The 17,127-nt window shown below is 36.0% G+C and overlaps 1 long non-coding RNA gene across 3 annotated transcripts; it reads right to left on the bottom strand.

Annotated features, from left to right (window-relative positions):
- Positions 1-1,351: 1,351 nt before the first annotated feature.
- LOC110192045 (uncharacterized) lies at positions 1,352-16,677 on the bottom strand. Of its 3 annotated transcripts, none has more exons than XR_002320069.2 (3): positions 16,515-16,677; positions 11,441-11,596; positions 1,352-2,497 (listed from the first exon to the last, which is right to left on the bottom strand). It is a non-coding gene; the product is annotated as an uncharacterized LOC110192045 (long non-coding RNA). The 3 variants fall into 3 exon arrangements; XR_002320068.2 differs by having other exon boundaries at positions 11,441-11,574; positions 16,515-16,676; XR_002320067.2 differs by having other exon boundaries at positions 11,441-11,574; positions 16,519-16,675.
- Between the last annotated feature and the right edge of the window lie 450 nt (positions 16,678-17,127).

Here is a 17,127-nt window from a genome sequence, read left to right as displayed (position 1 = left end):
TGTGACCCCATTTGGGGTTTTCTTGGCAAAGATACTGGAATGGTTTGCAATTTCCTTCTACATCTCATTGTTACAAATGAGGAAACTGAGGCAAACAGCATTAAGTGACTTGTCACTGGTCACACAGTAAGTGTCTGAGACCAGATTTGAATTCAGGAAGATGAGTGTTCCTGATTCCAGGCCCAACACTCTATCTACTGCACCACTTTGATGCCCAAAACTAAGAATACCATAAATTAAATAATTGTAAAATGTATTGATTGTTATACAAAGTAGCCTTTTCCACTCATGATGAGCTCAGATTAAGCACCTGAAATAATCATTTTACAGGACACTATATGTCATTCAACCAGTTTACCTATACTTTTAGGAGGCATTGTTCATGTGAGATGATATAACAACTCCAAATTTAAGGCATATGAAGAACCCATCTCTCATAAGCCATATATAAAATCAGTAACTCTGAACTCCCCCAAAGTAGGACAAATTGAAAAGATAATACACACAGAAAAAAACTTAAATCAATAACATATCTATGAGAGCCAAAAAAACCTGTATTAAGTGCAGTAATACTGAAAAAAGGTATCAAAATGACTGAACTTTTGTCTCTCATGTGTAAAAAGGGAGAATCTCAAAAATGAAAATATGTAAAAGTTGAATCGATTAATATATATTAGGAAGAGTGTTCATAGTCAAAACAGTTGTGATTAAGAAACCTCTGGATTTTTGTAATAAAAATTATATCCAAAATGTTCTAACAGGTTTACCTAGTAGGGCAAAATCAGTCTTTAAAAGAAAATAAAGGCAGCATTAGGGCATTCATTTAAAAATGAGATTTATCCTTCTCTAACCTCTAGCATAGGGGTTCTTAACTTTAATATAGGTCATAGACCATTTGGCAGATGGTTATAGCCTACGAATCTCTCAAAATAATGTTTTTAAGTGCAAAAATAAACTACACAGAAACTGATTTTCTAGGAAATATAGTTGTCAAAAATATTTTTAAAACCTATTTCACAATCTCCGGGTTAAAAATTCTAGCTCTGCTAGTTGTAACAAGGTCTGAGTATATTTTTAACCCCCCTCCCCATTTTCTCACAGTTTTGCTTAAACAATTATACCAAGCTGACATTTTACCTACTGTGAGAAGCCTTTGCCTCATATACAGCTCAGCTATATAGTAGGGAAGCCTAATAGGTGAGTGGTAATTCACATGAGGAAAGACAATAAAGTAAAATCAATTGCCCCTTCCTTTCAGTTTAAGTAGACATTTCATGACCTACAAAGGCAACTTTCCTAGTTATGATGATTAAAAATGGAAGAGTTTAAAGTTTTTGTGTAAGGAATAAAAATTGATGCCATAGACTAACTGCTGCAGACTGAAGGTTTTGATTTTGAAACAGGCAAAGCAAAGCACTGTGTGAAAGATTTATACAGAGAATCATCAAAGGTTCGTATAAGTGTTGGAGCTTAATGTGATTATGGGTGTATTCTGATTTTCTGCTGGCTGAAAGTGGGTGTCTTTAATGAATCATCTGTATGTATAAAATGCAGTCTCATAAGTCAACTGAATCTATAAGCCAGATATCATTTGCTTAGGCTCTTTTATAAGGTCTTCAAAAATTTAGATGAAATGTGTCTTGAATTCATTTTACATTTGTTCTCATTGTTGTCATGAGACAGACAGTTCTTCCAAACAGGAAGACACAATAGCAGTGCATATCTAAAGTGTATGTCCTTTTGCATGAATAAATGGTATGATTTCTTAAAAAGTGCTAATCTCCCTAGAAGGTGTTGCTTTGGCTAGTAGTCAGGAATTCCTTGAGGACGCAGCTATAGTTTTTCTCCTGGTGCTTCTAGTTATCAGCAGAAACCAGCTGGGGAGTTCTTTTTCTGAGTCCCTTCTTTGAGTTGAGAAAGGTTTTATAGAATGTCTAACTAGAACAAGCTTAGTTGATTTTAAACAGAGTAGGTGGTAGCATCTTGCAAAGCTCCTTCCAAATTCCTTTTCTCAGCTCTATTGACTCCAACGATGAGAAGCACCCCAATTCCAGAGGTGGGCAGTTGATGTCAATACATTGTGTGTTACCATGGAGATGGCTGTTGTTTTTGTTCATCACTCACTTTTGCATTACTTTTTTTTTCCCAAAAAAGAAGATGGTGGATTGGAAGGGATAAAGTATTGAGTGCCCAGTAAATGTGCAAAGACAGCTTTGTTACAATTTCAATTGTCATCTTTTTTTTTTTAATGCTTTTAGAAAGTTTATATTTGTGTTCTGAACTTTGGAATTTATCACTGGTGTTTTCTTAAGGCATGTGAACTGTTAGCTGAAATTGTGTATCTTTAGCCTTTTTATGAGATTTTGAAAGGGAGGCAGCTTTAAAATTATAAAGTTAGAACAGGAAGTATAAGATATAGGTTTTGTTTTTTCTGCTCTTCTTATGTTGTCTGTGGCATTGAGGATGATACTTAACCTCTGCATCAGTGGTGTGCTGTCTAGGGGGAAAACACAACAGAAAAAAAAAAACCAAAACAAAAAAATGAGAATATTTAATGATAGCAAAAGTGCCTAGATATCATCACATATAAAAGTAACTATCTATGTATGGTAAATGTAAATTTGTTAGTATTTATATCCATTGCTTATAATGGGAAGCTTAAAATGTTTTAGAAGCATCATTCTATTCTCAATAGCATCTCTGGGGTACTGTTCTGTTACAAGGATTATGATTCCTTATTTATATTTCAGTGTTTAAATGGATTCATTGTCTTATCTGTATGATCACCTCCTAAGGTTTATATCAGAACCCATACATGCCTCCTTATCCCGTATGATTCTTGTCCATGTTTTCCCATAATGCCTTTGTGGATAATTTACCCACAATGTACTGAAGGCTTTCCTCTAGATATCTTAATGTTCCACAATTAGCGCAGCATTCAGGCTTTTATCAAGCTCTAGCTACATGCATAGCATATGTTCCTTTCTCATCAAAGATGGCCTGGATGATATCTTTTTTTGCTGACTTCTTGTGTGTAAGTCATCATTAACAAAATATCAACCCCTAATTACATCTACCACGTATTTCTCCATTACTCTTTGGTTCCCCTGAAATTTTGATTCTTTGAAAAATATGTTGTTTCATAATTCATATATATACAGCATCATTGGAAAAATATTGAGGTTAAAATATCTTGCTTTTTTATATCAAGAATCAGCATAGGGGCAGCTAGGTTGCTCAGTGGATAGAGCAGGGAGAAGGAGAGAGGGACAGAGGGAGAGAGGAAGAGAGGAAGAGAGGAAGAGAGGGAGAGAGGGAGAGAGGGAGAGAGGAAGAGAGAGAGAGAGGGAGAGGGAGAGGGAGAGGAAAAGGGAGAGGGAGAAGGAAAGGGAGAGAGAGTGAGAGGGAGAAGGAAAGAGAGAGAGAGAGAGAGAGAGAGAGAGAGAGAGAGAGAGAGATTGCCTGATGCTGATGTGCCAAGGATATCTTCAGAGTACAAAGTACATCAGCAGGCTCTGGCCATGCTAGTTGTGGAATAACAAACTAGACCTTCTACTGCTAAGGAAATATATAATTAGCTCATCTTAAAGCAGAAAATAGTCAACTCCTTGTCCCAGGAGTGTTTGTAAGTCATGTTGGGACATAGTGAGTCTCAGGAAAAAGCCGCTAATTACAAATCTCCTGAATAGATGATGGATCATAGAGCAAAGCTTTTGTTTATTCATTTGCTGCATATGCTTAATCCTAAACTGGACCATCCCTGTTGTCCAATACATTTTTAGCACCCTAGAATAATACTAACTTTCCTCATTAAACAAAAAAAAACTTGACAAAGAATACGGCTAAAATTATCAACATTACATAATTTATTTGTTTTTAAATAAAGATAGGTACTAAACCTGAGAATTAAATGTCATATTAGGGAAAAAAAATCACATCTTTTCTGAAACATATTCCTATAAAGGTTACATAACTTGCTCACCGTCAAATAGCCAGTTTGTGTCAGAAGTAGGGCTTGAACCTGCTTTCGGTGGGTTTTCCTAGGTAGGAGGCTGGTTCCCTATCCCTTTATCATGCCATAGAGGGTGTGAATAAATGAAGCCTGAAAGTCATATTCCTCTCTACAGGTTTAAAATAGCAGTAGGAATAGAATTATTTTCTACATTTGCTTTTTGGAAAGTTGATATCCTCCTCACACACTTATGATTACTTTTTTTATTTCTTAAAACAACAACAATAACAACAACAGTGGTGTCCATTCTGAAGTAAATAAAACATCAAAACCCACGTAAGATGTGGACATGGAAGCTTTTTAATATTCTGTATTCTTTTATTCTGATCATCTTAATTCAAATTTTTAACCTATAAATCTAATTTGGATATTTCTATTACATCTCAATATATACATATACATACATACATACACACACACACACATATATATATATATATATATATATATATATATTATATATATATATATTATATATATATATTCTTTATTTTTAAATGTAGGTTAAAAAATACACTCTGCTGCCTTCCATCCCTACCCTATCTTGTGTCCTTGGGGAGAGTCACAACCTCAATGGGCCTCAGTTTCCTAATCTTTAAAATGAGGGATTTAGATTAGAAGATCTATAAAGTACCTCTTAACATTAAAGCTATAATACCATGATCATCTCTCTCTCTCTCTCTCTCTCTCTCTCTCTCTCTCTCTCTCTCTCTCTCTCTCTCTCTTTCTCTCTCTCTCTCTCCTTACATTTATTGTCGGTGTTTATCTTTATCTCTATATTTATGCCTATGCCTATGCCTAGCTGTATATATCCCTTTAGTTTGGATTTTGCACGTAAAATTCTATAAGGAAGGGCAATGCACTCAAATGGCTCTGTCTCTGTCTGTCTCTCTCCCTCTGTATACACACATACATTTATATACACGCACACATATATGTGTATGTATGTCTATTGTGTTAATCACTTATCAATTTTATCCCCTTTTATAGCATATCAATCTCTTTAGTTCTTTATTTTTGTTGAAAAATTCTTTCAGATCTTTTTTGAATTTTAAGTATATTTTCAAAAAATGATTAGGGTTCTATGAAATGCCATTTTGAAGTTTATCTAGGATAAAGTGTGATAATTGTCTTTTTTTTAAATACAGATATATTTTCACAGGTTCTGATTCATGGCTATAGGGAAAGATAAGAGAAAAGGGAAAATACATCACATTTTGGCATAACAAGTGGTCAGTCTGCATGGACTTTACTTGCCTTTCCTTATAGAATTTTATTTTCACTCAGAACACTTCATAGGTTCAGCTTTCAGTAGCCTGTTTTTGGTATCAGTAATGACCAAGAGGTCCATACTGTGTGTGTGTGTGTGGGGGGGGGTGCGTGGTGGTGGTAAAGAGGCAATTTAAAACAGCCAACAGGATAGCTTATGTGAATATATGAAGAATATGATCCTGCCATTATCAGAATCTCCTGGTGTGGGAGCTCTGATTATGCAGTTTTCAACTTAAAAAAAGACTTTGTAGATAAGTATTAGGTGGTTGATTGAGGTCTAGAGAAGAAAAGTAATTTGCCCAAAGTCATAAAAATATTAAGCTTTGGGGGAAGGGATTTGTGACTTCTTCACTGCAAACACAATAGTGTACTCCTCACACCATATTAGGGGTAGCTAGGTGGCACAATGGATAGAGCGCCAGGCCTAGAGTCTGGAAGACTCATCTTCCTGAGTTCAAATCTGGCCTCAGACACTTACTAGCTGTGTGACTTGGGCAAGTCACTTAATCCTGTTTTTCTCAGTTTCCTCATCTGCAAAATGGCCTGGAGAAGGGACTATGAAACCACGCCAGCATCTTTGCTAAGAGAACCCCAAGAGGGGTCATGAGGAGTCAGACACAATGAAAATGACTGAACAATAGAAAAATATTCAAGGCACCATGCTAGGTACTTAAAACACAGAGACAAAAACAGAACAAGCCCCTTACCCCAGGGAGCTTACAAATTGTTTTGGAGAAAAAAAGGCAAATGAGTGAAAAATGACTGAAATAGCAACACACCATATTGACTCTGTGACAACATGGGAGGTTTTGTGGTAAATAGGCAATAGTCCTGGATTTGTAGTTAGAAGACCTAGGCTGAAGTTCAGACTTTCCCATTCCCTGCCTCACTTTTTTTTTGGCTCTATTGGTACATTGGCCCAAAGTTGACAGTGGAAAGAGTAATGATGGGAGTCTGATGGCCTTGGTTCAGATCTCCCCTCTGATGCTAACTACATGTGTAACCATGGACAAATCACTTGTTGCTACTTCCTTTCATCATTTGTAAAATGAAGGGATTGGACAGTAGATGAATTCTCAAATTCCTTCCAATCCTAGATCTATGATCCAAAGAGAACAAAAACATTGCAGACAAGGCAACATGATAGAGAAGGTTGCTTTCATAAATATTCTGTCTGTACACAAGTATTTGCCCATAATTTTTACCTTTAGTACTTTTTCAAGTCATGAATCAGAAGGCATTTATGAAGTGTATGTTATATGTCATTTGGTTTTTTAGTCATTTCAATTGTATTTGACTTTTTGTGACCCTATTTGGGGTTTTCTTGGCAGAGATACTGGAGTGGTTTGCCATTTTCTTTTCCAGGTCATTTTACAAATGAGGAAACTGAGAAAAACAGGGTTAAGTGACTTGCCCAGGTTACACAGTTAGTAAATGTCTGAGGCCATATTTGAACTCAGGAAAGTGAGTCTTCCTGACTCCAGGCTTGGCACTCTATCCACTGTGCCGCCTAGCTGCCCCAATTATATGTCAAACAATGTGCTAATGCCTGTTTATAGAAAAGCAAACAGTCCCTTCCTTCGAGGAACTTATAAGGTAACAGATAGCATGTATATTCTTAGGTCTATATAAAATAGCTAGAGAGTAGATGGATTGTAAGGTTAGTGGGGAGGGTGCTAGCAACTGGGAGGTTAAGGAAAGATTAGGAAAAAAAATGGAATTTGAGCTGAGCTTATAAAGAAGTTGGTGTTCCAAGAAGAGGAGCTGAAGATGAAGGACCTTTCAGGCAACAGGGGAATGGGTGCAAACACATGGAGAATAAAGTTGGAGTGTTGTGTGTGAAGAGCCACAAGTTGTCCAGTATGGTTGGGCCATCGCAAAGCATAAGCAAGCAAATAATTCATAAAAAGATACAAAGGGCCAGGTTTAAAGAAGTTTAGATGACAATAGAGGACCTTATATCCCAGAAGTAATAGGGAGTCACCGGTACTGATTGAGTCCTATCAGACTTGCACTTTAGGAAAATCACTTTGGTAGCTTTGCAGACTGGCTAATGTCACCGTGTCACCATACTGACAGACATAGGGCTGACCTTGTTGCTGACATCTGTGACCCTCTGGCATCACCTGAATTGTCCTTGAGCCTCTCCTACAAATTCCTGTGCTCATCAGGGAAATTTGTTTATATATCATCTTTTGGGATTTTCAACATCCTGTCAAACAACAGCATCAGGAGTGTGGGGCTGTTTCAGTTATTTCCTATTAATGCTTCGAGTTCAAATAGAGTGTCAGGATGAATAAGTGCTGTGGATTTGTGGAAGGCTTTAATGTTGCCTCATTTCAAATCACTTCATATGCAGCCTGGTAATGAGTTCAATAAATTCTGTTGGAGGGGGAAAAAAAAAGCCCTCCACTCTACCAAAAAAAAAAAAGTAGGTTGCTATTTTATAATTAGCCTTCTGGGCTGTGGGAAGGAGTCTTATTTCCTTTTTGAAATCCACTTTGTTAGCACTGTGATGTGGAGATGGCTAAATGAGTATGAAATATTATAATTAAGGACATCACAAGCTGTTTATCTTATCAGCAGTGTTTTTCCTTAAAGGCTGTCTTGTTGACCACTTGTGTATTACCACGGCTTTTCTTTGTCTTGCCAACTGTAAAAGACAGAGCTTCATCTAGCACTGTGGGGAAGTAGGGAAGCTAGCAGCAATAGCAAAAACAACCGGGACTCAAGCAACACCTCAAATTGGTTTCATTCTGCTGGTTTCAGGTCTTCTTTTCATTAACTATAATAGGCTGTTTGTTTAGAAAACAAAATGAGTTTATGAAAACTTGCGATGCTTAGAGTTTGGGGCCTGCCGGTGGGGGTCTGTCTTGGACATCCTGCCAAGCAGAATGTTTTTGTCTCGAGGCAGACACAGAAAACCAATCCTGCTGTTGGAAAATGAGAACTGGTATGTTATCGATTGGGTGGTGAGTAAATGGTCTGATCTGTAATCTCGTCTATGAGTTTAAAGGCTTGATATTATGATAATCTTTTGACCCCACAGATTTCTTATTTTTGTTCAATAAAGTGGCCTGGTTGGGGCCTACAATAAGCTTTGTCATAATAGAGTGTAATGAAGATTCTCACCGGCTTGCGCTGAAAATGTCTGGGCAAGAATTATAGTCTTGGTGAGTCATTTGGCTGGATAAAAATATTACACAGTATATGCACAAATGTTGGGTAGAGGTTTTGTGTATTTTTTCAACTACCACCTATCTAAATGTTTATTTAAAAAATAAATTTGCTCGTCCTAAAAAACTCAATAAATGTTATTGCCTTATAAAAAAAATCCTTTATATTATCTGGACACCAAAGCCAACACAAAGCAAGATAGGAAATAGACCAAACATATCTGCCATATGGCCATACATCAAGGATCTGTGATGAGAATTCCCTCCATGAAAGCAAAAAAAAATTTAAAACTTAATAAATTCTTCTAAGAGAATCACCTGAGGCTAAGAGATGTGGAGTGACTTGGTCATGGTAAAAAATTATAGTCATGCTCTAAAGTAACTTGACAGCTAGAAATCTTCCCAGTTATGTCCTCTATGGAAGTTTCCATGGTTTAGATAAAAGCAAGTGAAGGATTATCAGATTAGTGAAAAAAAGTAATTCTGAAGATTGATCTACATAGAAAATGCTCTGTCTCATGTCTTTCAAATTCAAATGTATATCATCAGTCCATAAGAATTAACATTAGCAGAAAGTAAAGCAAGATCAACAATGAGGCAGTATTACCAATAACTGCTTTGGTTTTTCCCTCAATCCTTTTTGTTTTTAATTTTCTGTTAATATTCCCTGTATTTCTATAAGATGATGAAGTGAAGGGGGACTTGAAAAAATTTAGTTTGAGACTCACCAATGAGTTAAAATAGCACATTGCAGTGAAATCTTACTTATTGAAATACAACTACAGTTGTACTGTTGTACTATAAAGATCAATCAATTAAGCATTTATTAAATGCCTACTGTGTGCTGGGGATGCGAAAACAAAAATGAAATAGATGAAAGATCTTAGTTGAGTATCTCACATCTTGTCTGTAGGATATCAGAGAAGATTCTGTATGGCAATTGAAGCAAAAGACTGAGAATTAGTGTGGATAAAGGAAGGATACTAGGTATCCATGAAAGCATGATATCAAACAACAGGAATATATGTATATATATATTCTGGAAAATAACAACTCACAAATAACTGTGACATATTGATTTGCCATGATATATTGATAAGTATGTCTCTGTGTAAGAAGAGGTAGTTCCCCAAACACTTTAGTAGCTTCTATCCATTAAAATCTTAGATTCAGTCTAGAAGGTACCTCAGAGGTCTTCTAGTACAACTCTTCCATTGTATAGATGACGAAACTGTGGCCCAGGCCTGCTGTGCTTTGAACCCAGTTCCTCTGACTCCAGAGCCAATACTTTTTTCCACTAATACCCGCTTCTAAAGCCCAAAAAGTATTCATCAAAGTTAACTTTTAAAATATCCATATCACTTTCTGTAGCCATAAACATAGAGATATTTGCAATATAATCTTCAAGCATGAAGGGTAGCTTTGTCTTATATGAATGAGAATATGTAAGTTGAGGTTCATACCAAATTACTTTCAGAATTAAAAAAAAATTTCAATGCATATATCTTTTCATTTACATATAGAGGCAATTAATTGAAAATTTAAGTAGCTTTTTTTTTTATCTTATTCTCTCATTGATTCCTGGGCTGAATATACATGATTGAGCTGAACTGAACTCAATTGACTTGGATCTTGCAACTGATAATTTCTAGCAAAAATGGTATTCATGGTTCTTGGATAAATTTACACTTATGATTTAATTTTCTCAATGAAATCATAAGAGTCAAGAATTCATTTGACTTGTTATAGTTACAAAAATTCTGATATTGCTATAAGAATTAATATGGAGGAAGGAAAAAAAGACATGTAATGCTTTTGTCCACTTTGTGCCAAAACAGCTGAACAGTGAAAATTTCAGGCAAACATCCAGTGACTTTGTCTTCCCAATGAAAAATACTTATGATACTATTGTTCTTCTTATTTGAAATGTAGGAACCAACAAATGTGTGCATGTACGAAGGTGACTGAGAAGACTAATGTGTTGATGCTAAAGCAGAACTTGTTTTGAGGGATTAGTTAACCTTGTCTGTGCCTTTTGTTTGCTGATCCCTCTTTCCACTTTATCACCAGTATGAGATCTTTGCACAATAGCAAAACCATTTGCCAGGATTACCTGGTGGCAGCTATAGTTTCTTAGCCTCCTATCATCATATGTTATTCTTTGATATCTCCAATTATCAAAATGCCTAAAAAGGGCAAATATCTACATGGTGCCTATGAGCCACAGCCATTTTATTAACTGGGAAAATTTATGGTTTCAGAATGAAATGCTATCAGCATGATGCCCAGTTAAACAGAACAATAGTGGATTTATTTTAATATACATAGTTGACAAGTACTTTAACATGATGTACTAAAGATGGTCATGGGCATTATGTCTGGCTACATTCCAGTAAGAGAAACCAAATTCAGACTGTTCATAGTCATGTCAGGCAGATGCCCCAAGCATGCATGATTCTTTTATGGTGAAGTAATTTAATAAAATTAAGAAAAAGAATAAATGCTCATAAGTATGGGGAAATGCATAATTGCTTTTAGAATCTAGAATCAATATTTACTAGTGAAAATTCTCAAAGTCATTTAAGCAACTGTTGTTCCTCCTAAGCCAGATAAATATGTCAAGCCTCAGCCATGTGTGGGCTGTCAGAGAGCCCCAGGTGATCAGCACTCATGCTTCTGAGAACATTGGTGAATCTCTTACAAAATCCTCCCCAGTCTCCCTTTTCCCTCACTTCTGCATCTTATACAAACATAATGACATTTTTACTGGAAAAAAAAAAGAAAAAAAAAAGAAACAGGGTCCAGGGAAAATGCAAAGAAGGTCATTTTTCTCTCGTTTCTGCTTCCTTATCCTTGACTCTATGAAGCAATAGTTAATGGCACAAAGTGCAATGAGTTTCTTTCCTTTGAAATGATAGTGTTATGGGAGCAGTGTTGATGTTTTCAGAAATTGATCATTATGCTTTGCCTTGAGGAATACCTTTCAGAGATTGTGCATATAGTTTATCCATTCTCCCTTGCCTTCTCCCATCTGTGCAAGTTACCAAAATTCTGATAATTTTCTTATTGCTATTATAATTCAGTCTTCTGGCAATAGAGTGCCAACCTTAAAGCCTGAAAGACAAAGATATGAGACCTACTTTTAATTAGTACTGCCTGTATGAACTTATAAGTTTTCTTCAACTAAAAAAGAATCCTAGTTGTCCTAGTGTCCTAGTGTCCTAATACCCACAGGTACTCTCAGAAAAATAAATAAGAATCATTTATTTGACCCTAAAAAGTAGCTTAGGATGAAAACATATACAAAAGCAAAAATCCTTCCCCATCTTTTTTGGTTCTTATATGTTTCATCTTTCTAAATGAAACACTTTTAGATCATCTGAAGTTGTTCTGTTAATGCAATAAAGAATTGCTGGATGGCCTTTAATATTAAGATAATTCAGGATTAATACCCTCTGTTGTAAATAGCACCTTGTTTTGTAGTAGAGAAAGGAAAGCACAAGAGTGCACAGGAAAGCCCTCAAAAATGTCTTAGATTGAATTGAAAATTTGGAATGAATTGGTGTGCCTGTGTCTTAGAGCATTTTGTATAACAAATAAGTCGGTCTAATCAATCAATCAATCAATCAGTTTATGATAAGCCAGGCACTATGGTGGGTGCTAGGGACACAATACAATAAATAAAACAGAATCCTATAGGTAAGCAATGTTTTTGTTTGCAATCAAGAGCTCCCCATCATTGGATTTTCTTTAATACATACACATAATTTCATAAAGTCATCTATCTGCCTTCAATTTATTTCTACTCTCATTCTCAAATTTCATTGCTTCTCTGATAATGTTAGTATGTTGAGAATCATAGTGGATATGGCACCATTGGATGTGGTTCACATATGAACTACATCCTTTTATCTGCCAGCCTGCAAGCCACTTTGTCAGTTACTATACGTGAAGATGTGAGGTGGTCAAATTCTAACTAAAATTATTCTTATTATAGTAAGTAATTATAATGCATAATTATGTAACATATAACAACAATAATAATGTAATAAGGAATTATAATGTAATTATAAAACACTATAATATAACATAATTATAAGTAATCATAAAATTTACTAGAATTTCTAGATATTGGCACATTTTGAGATTTTTATGCTGTAAGGCTAGAATGAGGGATAAAGCATAAAGATAATTGAGTTAATTTTTCACCCCTTCATTTGAACATATTGATGTTACATGTAAATAGCCTCTCTTGGAAAAGCCAATGTACTTTCTGGTCAGCTTTCCAATAGAGATTTCCCAAATTGGCATATGAGTTTTCACTGCAGTAAATTATTTTGATGCTTTTGGAATATAAATGTGGAAGAAAAATTTTATAATTTTATAATCAAAATATCTTTTTTTTTTTTTGCCAGTGAGTTGTTTGAATAGAACTTGAGGAATGAAGGATCATGTCACTGTCCTCTGGATACTTCAGTGAATCAGTTTTCTCACTAAAATTTGTATCCTCTCTAATAATCATAATCAGAATCCCTTCATGTCTTCTTATAATTCATACTTTTCTTCCACACAAAGTCCAAATGACATTTTTTGGGCCATAATCTTTACCTTTAGATGACTAGTTGAGTATAAAAATGTTACTTCCTGCAGCATATAATTTGTTAAAGGCTGCTTGTTCTTTTATCACACATTCATCAAAAATGCCCTTAATTTATAGATCATTCTCATAAATATTTTGTGTAGATGAGAAAATAAGGATATGGACCATTATTTGTTGATATTTTTTGTCACTATTTTTGGGGTAAAAATAAAGTCTATAATTTTTTCCCCCTAAGAATATAGCACCCTACCATCTTTCAGGTATGCTGGGAATCTGCCCTTTAGTACCTTCAAAACTGTATTACCTCTTGCAAAGGCTATCTCTTTTCAAATTTAGTAAAATCTAGCTCTTCTTCTTATTTATATTTTTTTTATTTTAGTTTTGATTGGAGTTGTTATTCAGTAGTTGCCCTACTGGGTAAAACTGAATTCTTAATGAAATTGTTTATACCTTCTTAATAAATCAAAGTCACTCATATATTAACAAATAGGAAAACAGGGTCTATATAATAGCTCTCTGGGTATCTGCTAGGTTGAGATAATACTTTAATGGCCAAATTTAAATATCCTCTCATAAAATACAAACTGGAGAAGGGCATCAATTTAAGGATTGTCTGTGGGTCATTTACATTAGACTGATTTTAACAGGTGGACAACATCTTCATTTCAGTATATGATTTGTAGAGAAAAAAGAGGGAGAGAGTGAGGGTACAAAGATACGTGCTTACTTCAAGAAAGAGGAAAAAAATTAAAGAAAAGTAGCTAAACTAGATTCTGCATTACTGTTTCCAATTCTTCATGCCGGGTGTCAGGGACCACGATGTCTGAGCCCTAATGCAGTAGCTTTACTATCATTGATGTTGAAAAGAATCTTTTATAGAGGTCTTGACAGATATTTTCCATTTTTTAATGGAAGCCTGGCACAACCCCTCTTAATTCTAATGCCTTTCCTCTGGTATTTCCTATATATTTTGCATGTAGATTATTTGTATTTCTTTGCTTGTCTCCCCCACTAGATTGTAAACTCCTTGAGGGCAGGGACTGTCTTTTGCCTTTTCTTTTTATCCCTAGTACTTATCACAGTGCCTGGCATGTAGTAGGCACTTAATGATGTTTATTGACTGATTAATTAGTCGATTGATTACCAATACAATTTCCAGTGACTCTGGAAGATTGAAAGAACCATGATCCTCTTCTTCCTATTCTTCCTTCCTTCCCTTTTTCTTTGCTTGCTTGCTCCCTTCCTCCTTTCTTTTCACTTACACAGATCCATCAGATTTGGGTCTTATATTTCATAACCCTTTTCTTCTTTCTCCTTTGAATTCTTAATCATTAGTAGAACACTGAAATGAAATAAGTTTCTCAGTTTTCATAAACAGGCCTTTACAGAGTAGTATTGATGGGATTGGGATCTGGGACCCAGAAAGGAAAAGCCCTGGTCTTTCCCAGATGGCCAAATCTCTGGGGTTCTCCTCAGGCTATAATCCCATCAACTGGACTTTCACTGTGGCTACACCCAATCTCCCCTCCATTGTCTTACCTCCCTATGTATGCCCCCTCCCCCACCATTTCCCACCCTTAATCCTAGCTAAGCTCCATTCTCCCTTGGCAGGAGGTCCAGGTTCCAGAACTTCTGTTCACCCCAGCTTACTGGCCACTCCTAGGTCCCTCTCACAGTGTTTCTGTATATAAGGTCCACCTTGTCTCCATTAAGATGCTTAGATTCTTATAATCTAGCCACTGCTTAGATTCTTATGATCTATCCAATAAGGTGGATGTTCTAATAAACCTTGTCTTTGGCTGAAAGAAGGCTTGGGTCAAATTCTTTCAGACAGGATGCGTGTGTTGTGATTTTGGGGTCCCAGGACCCCTGAACTCCTAAACCGCATCAGAACCATAAATGATTTTGAAATTTTGCAAGCTTATAAACTATGTATACGTGTATCCATTTTAGCTAGAAGGACAAAAAAGCCCATTTTAAAAATCAAACCAAGTGATTTTTAAAAATTGTTGTTTTTGATGTTGTTAACTATCCTCTGCACTTCCATTATTGTAGCTATTAGACAAGACTAGGTTTTTTTTTGTTTTAATTAGATTTAGGCTAACATTTTTAGCTTTGACATAAATCTGCTTTTCTGTTTGTGACCTTTTGATGGTTGTCTCAATTAAAAAGGGGTTGGGAGGGGAAAGCCTAGGGCATAAAGAAAAATCAATTGTGATGTGATTTTCTTACTCTACTTTCCCTTGCTTTAGGTTTGTGCATTGGGTTTCTCATAAAAATTAGCAAAACCTCTGGCATTAACCAGTTTGCATTTACATAAGAGTTAAAATTATCAAGCACTGAATTATTATTTTTCTAAATAAACATATTTAAGTATAGTGTTTACTCAATTAGATTTAGTGACTTGAGTAATTGTAGCTGTTACAGAACACTTTTGTACAACTTTATTCTAATCAAGTGACTTGCTGAAATGAAGAAGCCTGTATTCCCAGAAATTTTCTCAGATGGAAAGGAATTGAAAACAGAGGTAGTCCTCTGGTAGCCCTTCTTTAGGATATATAGAATCACAGAATTTAAAGCTAGGAAAGAACGTGAAAGAATCTCTAGCCCAAGCCTGCTGTTTGAGAGATGAGCATACTGAGTGTACAATTCATTCTTCAGGAATGAATTACCCTTATAAGGCCACATTTAATTACACAAATTCAACAATATATTCAGGAGAGATAAGGAGGAGGGAGAAAGACAGAGGAAAGAGGCAGAGAAAGAGACAGAAAAAGACAGAGATTGAGAGACAGAGACAGAAGGAGACACAGCGACAGGGAAAGAGAGAATGAGAGAGATAGAACATTTTAAATTCTGTGAATGATTCTAATGTGGTGTGGGGTTGCTAGGAACCCTGAAATGTCAGAGTAAAGGGCAGTGTCCACATGGAATGAATTCATTCACTCAAACCTTCTTTCAGTCAAAGAAACAAGGTTTATTGTAGGCCAATAGTGCCTTCAAGATTCTTAGTGAATTTACAACTTAATGGGGACCAGACTTATATACAAAAAAGGAACAGTGAAAAGATCTGGATGGGTTTAAGGAGTGGCAAATAGCCTGGGGTGGGCCAGGTGCAACTGTAAAAAGAGTTAAGTGGTCTGGGGTTGGTCAAGAGCCACTGTGAAAGGACTGTCAAGTATGTAGGTGGGCTGAGATGGGCAGATGCCTCCATTGAGATGCCAGTGATTTGGGGAGCAGAAATGTGTGGGAAAATTCAGGGACTGGGTTGCTTTCAAAGACATCATCTTTTCGTTTTAGGGGTCCAGATCCCATCACCCCATCAATTCAACTTGCCGTTCTACTAAGTGTTACAGAGAGAGCATGAAATCGAAGACCTGAATCTTCTGTGCCTCTCACACTGTGACTCTTTCATTGCATTGAGTGTAGTTTTAGAATCTCCTTTCATACTCACAGACCATTTCTCATTCTTCTTAGGCTAGTAGATTTAATGAGAACAGCTTCAATTTTTCTTTAAGCATTCCTGTTGTAGACCACCCTTCCTGTGATCCCTTTGCTTTCTTTATGTTGTGTCTCAGTGCATCAGGAAGAATCAGTAAACAACCACCACAACAGCAGCAACAATCCCTTACACTCCATTGTTTCTATAGTAACTGTTCTTAGCTCCATCCATTCTGACACAGACCTTAGCCTGTTTCCAGCTTTAACTGTTTCACGATATTTTTCTGTACTCCATATTCTATTTAAGGGATTTTCATGGATAATTTGCCTTATACCCTGACTTTAGAACCAAACCCTTGAATAAGGGACTTCCCTGAACTCTTATTGTTTGTACTTGGATTAATTCTAACACCAAGAAAAGGAAATCTGGGTTTTTATTCTGATAGCACAGTATGGTGATAGTTTTGTAGTGACATAGAATATAGTGTAATGGAAAGATTACCAGGTCAAGACACCTGGATTTCAAATCTGTCACTGACCTTGACTAGCTGCCTGAACAGATCATTTTTACCTCTGAACCTCAATCTCCTTGTGTGTAAAAAGGTGGATCACAATGTTGGACAACC

The sequence above is a fragment of the Phascolarctos cinereus genome, unplaced genomic scaffold, assembly GCF_003287225.1.
Source record: "Phascolarctos cinereus isolate Bilbo 61053 unplaced genomic scaffold, phaCin_HiC Scaffold_5;HRSCAF=322, whole genome shotgun sequence".
NCBI lineage: Eukaryota > Metazoa > Chordata > Mammalia > Diprotodontia > Phascolarctidae > Phascolarctos > Phascolarctos cinereus.
Note: the sequence above shows the minus strand (reverse complement) of the source record. Positions and strands in the feature narration are given on the sequence as shown.